Genomic DNA, 10,314 nt, shown 5'->3' on the forward strand with positions numbered 1-10,314 from the left:
TGCAACCAAACACAAGGAAAGAGACCTATTGTTTTTTTATTAGGAAGGAAAAACTATGCTATTAATAGTGCTGGTAAGAGAGCAGCATAGTTGGCAGGATGGTTAGGAGCCTTTGCCTCAAAGCACAAGACAAACTATTTCTGATTGATGTGGTAGAGGAAAAACCGCGCTGTCTCATGCTGATGGCTCTGCTCTCTGCTCGGTGAGAACCTCTCAGAACCACCCTCCTTGCACAGGGAACGGAACTCAGGAAAAGCAGCATTCCCCACTGGATGTCGCCAGTTTTTTTGTTGGAAGCTGACAGCAGGTTGTACCAAACAATGTCAGAGCCCAGATCCTGCCATGAATTCAGGATCAGGAAGAATGGATTTTGTCTCCAACTGTTCTGTAAGCAGCAAGCTCCTGCACACGAGTTTCTAGTCACGTCGTCTGAACTGGCACGGTGACCGAGGCCATGGGGCTTCTGGAGATAATCCCCTTCTGGAACTGCAGCGGGTTGACAGCTTTGCAGAATGGGGAAATCAGCAATAAATCTCAATATCTGTAGTGATTGCTCTTTGTGTATTTTTTCTTCTCCCATTCTCCAAGATTTCTTTTGAACTCTGCGAATTTTTGTCGGCTGGAGGGGGTGGAGGGACTCATACTGTTCCCAGCAGTGGTTTGTCTCTTAAATTATTGGAGGAGGCAACAAAGATTATGAACCTTGAATGAATGTCATAAAGAGTATAAGGCAATTAAACTCAAGAGTTCTTAAAATAATTTCATTTCTGGTTGCTTAATGGCTGTTAGAAATTAGTCTTGATATATTAGTGCCTGGGAAAGCAATCTCTGTGAAAGTAATATTAAATGATGAGTTGATAATATTGTGGGGAAGGTCTACATGGTAAAAGGAGCTTGATAACAAATCTTCAATGAGGAGAGGGACTTGTCTCGCATGCCATTAGATATGTAAAGTGTAGTCCCTTAATCTAAGTTGACAAAGTTTCCTTCATAGTCAATGGAAGGAGAGGGGTGCCCTCACAGAGACGATTCTTCACAAATAGATTGCTGTGTTAATGTGACTGAAAGACCCTCTGGAAGTGTTTATCTCGCTGTAGATGGAAATGAGGTGACTAGTCTAGATGAGACACTTGGCTTTTAGAAGGTTACAGTTAGCTGAGATGTATCTGCTTCAATCTAACAAATTCTACCAGCTGGGTTTTAAAGCATAGCTACATTTTAACTTCAAATAAAACACCTTAGTTTAACAAAGAAGGTAAATTTTACGAAGGATTGAAGTCAATTTCTATGACTGGAGAGTTTTAGGTAAAGATTAGTTGGTTTTCAGAAAAAAATGCTGTAGTTTAAAAAAGAAAATTCCGAGACGTGCTCTGGCCTGTACTGTACCTAAGCTTGTCCCAGTTAATCGCAAGGGGTCTGTTTATACTGGCATGTTGCCTATGTATGTTGGGTCATGCTCTGGCTTGAGTTTGGAGTGAGCCGTTTTCTTGCCAGGCGGTAAACGTCAGGTTTGGGAAGAAAGGAGGAGAGAGGGACAAGCATGAAAGAAACATGTGCTTGAACTTGAGCACTAGTCCTGAAACCAACATGAGCCACATGACATGGGTAGTTGAGCCCATACTCATGCCCAGTGAGCCAAGACACAGCCAGCTATGGACCCCCACGGCCTTCCAGTCTGTAAATTCAGACAATGCTGGGACTAATGGCTGCAGCATGCTGGCTTTCCCCAGACAACTAGCTCTGCCAGCCAGTCGTGGCAATATGGTAGGATCCTTGCCATGCCAACTTTCTGATGATTTTGAAGTGACTAGTGACCCTGGGAGACGTCATGAAAGGGTCCTTGTGTGATAGCTGAGGTTTTGCAATCATGCTGGAACCTTTGCTGGGGGAAAAGCGCATTGTGTACCTCTCTTCTTGCATAACTCTCAAGGGGAGGCTGCAGTCTGGATTTTTTTTCTTCCTCTCTGTCTGTGCTGTTCATAGCAATGTACCAAAACCCAGAACACCCATTCCCTTTCTTGCTGGTGGTCTCAGCGGAAAGCCAGTGGCCAAATCAGCAGCCGGGGTTGCTGTAGCTCTTTGGTTGCAGAGGGCATGCTTGGGGCAGCTGCGGGAAGGTTGTTTGGCTGCAGCAGGCATTACGTTGTCTGGGCTCTGGGGGAATTCAGTCTCTGCAGCTGCTGAATTATTTATCTCCCTGCATAGTAAGTCCACTTCCTTTTTATTTAATTTCATGCATGTTAAACAACACTGAGCTGTTTGCTTCCGTTTTCATTTTTGTGCCTTAGCGCAATGTGCTTGCATTTCTAAGACTCTGCTTGATGTAAGTAAAATACTGCAGGTTTAAACTGATTGCCACATAAGCAAATCAAGGAAGCAGAGTAACAGTGAAATTGGGCTCCTCTGGCAAATATGGCTGGGAAGAAAAGGCACCCTCTGAACTGACCTGACCTGCTTCAGGTGAGGATGACTCCTGCAGACCAGCATGAGGCTCATCAGTCTTGCTGAAGACTTGAAGTAGGGGTGGAAGTGGAGCTCCAGGGCCTTCAAAATCCATCTTTGTGTATTCGGAGTTGTCTCAAGGTGCTAAAGGCATGAATCGGCTTTCTTCTTCCTCAGGCCGTGACAGAGGTGACAGCAGAGCCGGGGTCCGGTGTGGCAGCCGCCCCTGTGGGAGTGCCTGTGAGCAAAGGGCTGCTCAAGCGTTGCTGATGGAGGGTTAGCCCTGCTGTAGGGGAAGAGGTGAGAGAGAGAGCCCTTTGGAGGGCTTCTGGCTGTTGGAACAAGTGGTGCCTTTGTCCACACGTGTGCTAGGGTGGGGATGTCAGCCTGGGAATGGCGAGCTGCAGCCCTAAGATGGCATCTCAGCTGGCAGTTCAGAGCAGGCATGCGATACAAATCTACAGGTAAGCCATGGGAGGGCACCTACGGGAAGAACCCGGCTCCCCCCTGGCCACTCTTGGGAAGGGGTGCATTCCCACCAGCGGCACCCAGGGGAGAAAGAGACACAGAGAGGCACCAGTTCGGCTCCCCAGTCGCAAACGGCCCCAGGCAGGGAGGCGATTACAGCAAGGGGGAAACGTGGGGAGGACAGGCATGTACTGGCCGCTTGCGGAAGCTGGCGGCTGGAGGGCATGGGGCAGAACAAACCTCGTGATTTCCTGAGGAAGCAGCGGCCTGATCTTTAATTCAGCCCTGCCTCAGAAGGAGGGATACTGCATGGTAAAAAACACACTTCAGGGTTGTTACAATGATCTTCGAAGCAGGAAACCTCAGAAGTTCAAGCTTAAGATGGCTCTTGCAAGACTAGCAACCAGTTATGTTCAGTAATTTAGAGAACAAATATGCAAAGAGTGGATTATTTATATCTAATGGACCTTTTTTCCAGTCAAAGATACAAAGGACAAACACACAGCTCTGAGGAAGGAGGAGTTCCTTTATGTAGCAAAGATGCAATGACACTAATTAATGCCTGAACGCAAAGCAATGGGTCTGTAGCTCAGCTGGTGGAAGAACCTCTGGTTTTATCAGTATCCACCATTTAAGGAACTTACCATCTGAAGGCTCCCCAGCTCTTGGGCCATTGGCATGTGGTACTAGAGAGAGAAATCGGAGTGTGCTGGTCTCTCTGAGGGACAGCAGATCCCTGGAGGCTGTTTTCACATCTACTGGTTTTGATCAAACCACTCTGACAGAGATGGTCTTGAAACATGTAATACCTTTTTGATCTTGTCTTGCTTACAATTTTATTTTCCAAATGTCATTTTTTTTCTTGCTGAAGTAATTGGTTTGGGGCAAGGCTTGTATTATCTGCTGCAGAGGTGTGACTTGTGCGTGTGGCTGGCCTTCATGATAAAGGGCCTCTACTTAAAGCCAAGTGCCATCGAAAGAAGACTGAAATAGTAAAGCTGATGGATGTTGACTACAAGTGGGTTACTAAAACGCAGGCAGCAGAGATGCTCTTTTGAAACAATCTTCTGGATCTGGCAGCTGTGACATAGCTTCCAGCTGAAGATGTTATTAAATGAATTAAATGAACCTGATGCTTACCACTAAAGCGACTCTGTTGTTCCTTATTGCTGCGTGGCTGCTGTACTTCGTGTTGGAAGAGAATCTATGCCAATCTTTCAGTACCAGTTTAATACTGAAGCTAAAAATCTGCAGAGCAAGTGAACTCAGCAAAAAGCAATAGGAAAAGCTTTTTTTATTATTTTTTAAAAAAACAATGGACCTATGAAAACACTCGGTAAGGGATACAGTTCTGATTTACTATTACTCTTTTTAATGCCTATGTCCGAGTCAGTGGATGAATGTATATGTATTTCTGTTCTTGTTTCCCATCCTCAAACAAGAAGATCTGAAGAACTCAAGAAATGTAATGTCAACGTAGGACATGTTTTGAAAAGGATGCTTTTCTAAGTATCGTAGAAAAGTTAGTTTCTGGGAACTGTACTGAGTGCTGAGGAAAGGTTTCCTCCAGCTTTGTTTTACGTGTAAGCTAAAGGAGATTGTGGGTTGAAGAAAACGCCATAGCAAATTTGTCTTGCCCGGAGCAGAAGCTTTCAAACAGATGATCTGCTACTGCGAACCAGGCAAGAGGCTCAGTGTGAAACTTTAATCCTGTTCCAGAGGATAGACACAGGGACAGGCTCATTTTGTTTGAAAAGAAGGCGTGGGTGAGGGGAAGGAGACTGGGGGCAGGACTGAAAAAAATTGAGGCCGAAATACTTTTGTACCAGGAGATAAAATGGGAAGAGATTTGCTTCTGAAAAATGTGTTGCTTATTCATAGGGGGTTTTTTATTAGGGTATATTACAAATACATGTCTGTTTAGTACCAAAAAGGAATTAGAGGAGCCCATGAAGGTTGTGTAACTGTTTCCATATTAATTGCCTGGTTTGAGAAGCTTAACCCTTTTTTAACTATGTTTTGAAAGTGGCATTGTGTAAGCCTTGATTTCTGCTAGAAAATTGACTGTTTTTTGGACGAATGCTGGTGAAAAAGTTGTGCTATCTCTTCTTGATCACCGAGGTGGTGAGTGTACCTCCTCCTTACTGTCTGGGATGGGAAGCAGTCACACAGTGCTCTTCTACCTTTAAATAAATGTCTTGGCTTCCAGAATAGGTGGGGGTAACCAGTTGGCATGTTAAGTTCTTGATTTGATGGTATATAAAATCTTTTTGAAAACCACGCTATAGCTCAGAACTTGTTCAATTGCCAGCTTGTTGTCTGTATATAGAATATAGTAAAATGGGTGCGAGCCTGGCAATGGATGAAATCCCATGACTGCATTTGCAGACACGACTGTAGGAGATGCTGCGTAATGTCAGGAACTGAGGGTGCTCGAGCTTTTCTTCCTGCTATTTGCCATCAGCAGTCCCGTACCTTTCATGACTCCCCACAAACGTCATTTCAAGAGGGAGCCAAACTTGCACTTTCATAGATGAGGCTGGTGAAGAGGTGGTTGCTCTACCCTAAGACTTATGTTGGTTCAAGTACTTGAGGGTCAGTACACCTTGGGAAGCAGATGTAAGGCCCATTTTCCTGTAGGAGTTTGATCCATGTTTACACTTAAGCTTCTGATTTCTGTACCCCTTGCCGATGAGGAAAGCAAAACATATGAGAACAGTGTTTATGCTGGAGTTGCAGCCATCCACTGCCTTGCGATACTGTGTAAAAGAACAATGCCTGCCTGAGGCAAGCTGGCTGAATAAAACAAGCCTCCAGCACAACCTGTTTGAAACTGATAAGGAGAAGGGTTGATGTTGTTTGGAGGAAATAGATATCGGATTGAGAAACTGCTAGGTTGGAGTTACGCTCCTTAAGTCATTAGGCATCGAAGATGGAAAGGAAAGGTGGAGAGCTGGGAACGCCATTTGCCATGCCTGAGCGCAAGAGTATCACTAACACCAGATAGATTAACAGGAGGGTTAAAGTGTCTGCTAAGAGGACTATGGTTCAAACATGAAGTTGTTGTTAAGCAGAAATGTTTTGGAGATTTGCGAATGCCCGCTCTAAGAACTGCACTGCTGTAATTAGCAGTCGCATCGCAAAAGCAGAAAGCATTCGTTGATTCGGATGGGAAACACCACAAGGCAAATATTTCTCAGACCTTCCTCTGAAAGCTGTGGAGACTAAGCCGGTCTGGCTAATCGCCCCCTCTAGCCCTGGCTGGAGCCGGGAACCAGAAGGGATTTTTTGCCGTTTGTCTGTCAGGCACCTTCTGGGACACCGAGGGATGAGCTTTGGCTTCAAACAAGGCATGGAGAACTTATAGAATCATAGAATCATTAAGGTTGGAAGAGACCTCCAAGATCATCGAGTCCAACCGTCAACCCAACACCACCATGCCCACTAAACCATGTCCCTAAGCACCTCATCTACCCGTCTTTTAAATACTTCCAGGGATGGTGACTCAACCACTTCCCTGGGCAGCCTGGTCCAATGTTTAACCACTCTTTCAGTAAAGAAATTTTTCCTCACATCCAATCTAAACCTCCCCTGGCGCAACTTTTTTTGCCGTTTGTCTGTCAGGCACCTTCTGGGACACCGAGGGATGAGCTTTGGCTTCAAACAAGGCATGGAGAACTTCTCTCAAGTAGTCACCTCTCCCTTACTGATGCCTAGAAATCAGTCTGTTCTTTGCCTTCTCAGGGGAGGGGTCCCTGTGCCTCCGTGCCAGTTACCTCCACAAGGTCACAAGTTAGCAAATGAAGTTCATTCAGGTTAGAGCAGTCAGAAGAAATTTTAATTGAGACCCTCCATCCCCGTAAGTCTGCAACCCTGCGGGCAGTCCAATGCCAGCAACAAGATTATCAGCGTGTTGCCAGGGGTGCTCAATGTGATCAGACCTTACAGTGAGGTTCTTCCTGATGTCATTCACTTCTGAATGCCAGAAGTGCCAACCCCATTTCGGTGTCACTGGAGATCAAGCTAGAGGTAAAGTTGTATGCGACTCTCCAGGCATTGCCCTGGATCTTGCTTGCCAGCTGTTGAATGACCCATTCTACTTGTGTAGCAAACTTCCGCAGTTAGTGGAGAACACCTCAATAGCTGTAGTGTAAGAGACACGATAAATTTTAGCAGGCAGAAGAAAACAGCATCCAAGTTCTTCTCTTTGCCATCCTGCTTCTGGCTGTCCCGCTGCCACAGACTGAGAGCTGCAAATCACTGCAGCGATGGCCGCTCAGAAAATGGAGTTGAACTTTCTTTCAAACATTATGCTCCTTCAGGGTGAAGTTAATTGTTTTCTCTCATTTAATGTCTCCAGTTATATTCAAAGAATTAGGATGTAGGATAGACACAGAAGCTAAAAATTTCAGCAAGGCAGCTTTTATTTCTTTATTATACTTGTCTGCTCATACTGTCTTCAGCATGGGTGCTCCTTGGGCTCATTATTGATGATGAATAAGAACAGACTGTGCGGAGATTAACACAGATGGTTGTAGCCTCAAGACTTCATGAGCTGTAACCAAAGAAAATAAATCTCTACTTTCAAGGAGAGCCTTACACAACAGAATTTCATGTGGCTCAGCTGTATTCAAAGTGGAATATTAAAATTGCTGAGCGAAGAATTGAATGGCTCGTGTTGTGAATAACCGTGTTGTATGGGTAAGTTGCTTACCGCAGCCTCTCAGATGGAAAAAACTCAACTATATTGTTTTCTTTTGGGTTAAAACAAACAAACAAACCCATAAAACAGGCCCTCTGTGATTCAGAAATCTTTGCAGAAAAGCAGTGTAGTTCACCAGAGCACATGCTGAATTGCAAAGGCCGCGCCACTGAAAATTTTGACAGAGGAACCCTTAACATCCTGCTACAGAAATCGGTGTAAAAGCTAGAAAATAACTTCCCCTTTCCCTTCAAAATCTCTTTCATGTTTTTTACTCTTCTTGTTTCTGAAAACGTGACACAAGGGCACCATTCTGGTTCAAACTCCTCTTTGAAACCTTTGAAAGTCAGTTTTAAGGGAGTAAATGCAGTGGAAAACAGCCGAGATGATGGTGTAACCCTTTGCTGCCAGCACCTGGGGCTTCAGCAGCTCATGGGAAAATGGGGAGAATTTTCTAGACTAGAGGAAACTTGGGTCTATTACCGTGATCTGCACTGTGAGTTAATAAACCACATCTTCTTTTAAACTGATGCAAATTAAGTCTGCTTATCAATCAGTCATGATACTCCATTCATTTTGTATGGGCTTCAGGTTGGATACAGCTCCCTTAAACAGATGGTTGTGCTGATGGGAATGTCTTAGGCTGTGACTTCAGCTAGGAGGAGGAAAATAATGGAATATTATATTGCACCAGCTCCCAGTCCACTCAGTCGTTTCATCCAAAGGTAAAGACTGGAAGGGCTGTGCAAGTGTTTATGTTTTTTAGGGAAAGGAGAGGAAGGGAACATACTCTTAAAGAGCCAATGTTTTTCATGTTGGCCTCTCTGAGAGACTTCATGAACTCACTTCATGACAAATTCTTTCATGGGCTGGAGATTCAGCTATCTTGCCTTAATAGGAAGGTACAAAGCACTTTTTGAAATATTTTTGACCACTCCAAAAATATATTCCTGCTATAGAAGTCTATCATCATTTTCCATGTGATGTTTAAAAACAAACAATAAAGCAAGCCCATGACATGAGATTTCAGCTGGAGCATTCTTTAAGGTTTTGAAATTTGGAGGGGGTGTTTTGGTGTAGAATCCATTAAGTTTCCATGTCATCATACTGGCTTCATCTCCTCCTATATTCTTATATAAATAACCATAGTTACAGTTATGCTAAAAATAAGTATTTCTTTTACTTTATTGCTACACTGTTAACTGAAAAAAAAAAAAACATATGAGAACAGTATTGTTATGAAATCGATCAGTAGGTTTAAAAGCAGGAATTCTGCTTGTTTTTCCAGCTTTTTATTTATCTGTTTTTCCCCTTAAGAATCCCAGTGCTAGGATCTAAGCTCAGTTGCGCTTTGAAAAGTCTGTTCACTGATTTGCTGGCTTCTGCTCTGTGGACAGCAGCAACCCAGGTGTAGATGGGTCTCCATGTACCTTGAAGGGCTTCTCCAGTGTCTGATCAGGTCTTCAGTGAAGGCTGCTACTGTGACTTCTTCCCTCTACTCAGCTGCTTATTTTAGTGAAACTACAGAACAACGTCCCCGAGACTCTTACCACTTTCTCAAACTCAATGATGAGTACAAAAGCGAGCAGGGGGGTCCCGAGTGTCATCAGATATGTCTCAGATCTTTCAGAAATTAAGGGGAGAATAACTTGGATGGTTAGCAAATTTAACGTCACAGTGATAGATGTCCTATCATATACGTTCAAAAGATCAAGTTTGCAAAGTGTCTGAACTTCCCGCTGGTGAGGAATATTTCAATTTCTCAGCCCTGTGGTCTTGCAGACTTTCATGCTACCCGCCTTTTTCTAAGGAGATGCTTTGGGTCACAGACTGCCATTTCTTTAATATTTGCCCGTAATAATTGTGCTGCCGCCATCAATTAAATTCACCAGATATTTTTCTTCCTGGCCTCCTGCAGCTTTAATCTGAAACTTTCCATTCTCCTGTCCATGGACACCATCACAGCCTGAATAGAGTCCAATTTTCCATTAATGGACACAGCAGGCTTTTAAAATAAATCAGACAAAGGGTGGAGTCTGCAGCTCCGGATGCACCGTGTGAAAGAGTCAGCCAGACCCAGCTCCCAGCGCTGCACCAGCTTCTTTCTGCTTATCTCTGCGTTTATTGAAATAATAAAAGGTGAACCAAAATGAAAAAAGAACCAACAACAAAACACCTAAACAGCAGCAGTCAAGCGAAAAGCACCTAACAAGGAATAAAAGAGGAAACAGGATCTGACAGTTCTTAATCCATCTACATGATCCCTAATTTAAACTGTGATACCTGAAATGTTCCTTAGAGACTACACCTGAATGCAATGCCTTGTACGCTCCACTGACTGGTAGAGGTCTAACTCGGCATGATATTTCTCAGGTTAGAGGAAATGAAAGATTGGGTACCGGACAAAAAAAAGGCATTTTTTTCTTCTGTGTATGTTGTTGTCTTAATTCAACTCCAATCTGTACAGAAATAAGATGATATACAGGGCACCCTGGAAGGCAGATGACAGCTTGCGGAGTCTTGGATTCAGAAAACATCAATGAATGAACCTCTCGGGCTGTCATGGGAGATGAACACTTTGCAGTTCGGGTGTTGGCTTTGTGTGCATTGTAATCTTTGCCCACGGAAATACCCCAGATGCTGATTGGCGTCCGGTCTCTGCTGCTCACCGGAGGACACTTCAAGATAGCTGGGAGGATGTC

This window comes from Pygoscelis adeliae, unplaced genomic scaffold (assembly GCF_000699105.1).
Source record: "Pygoscelis adeliae isolate BGI_AS28 unplaced genomic scaffold, ASM69910v1 Scaffold108, whole genome shotgun sequence".
Lineage (NCBI taxonomy): Eukaryota > Metazoa > Chordata > Aves > Sphenisciformes > Spheniscidae > Pygoscelis > Pygoscelis adeliae.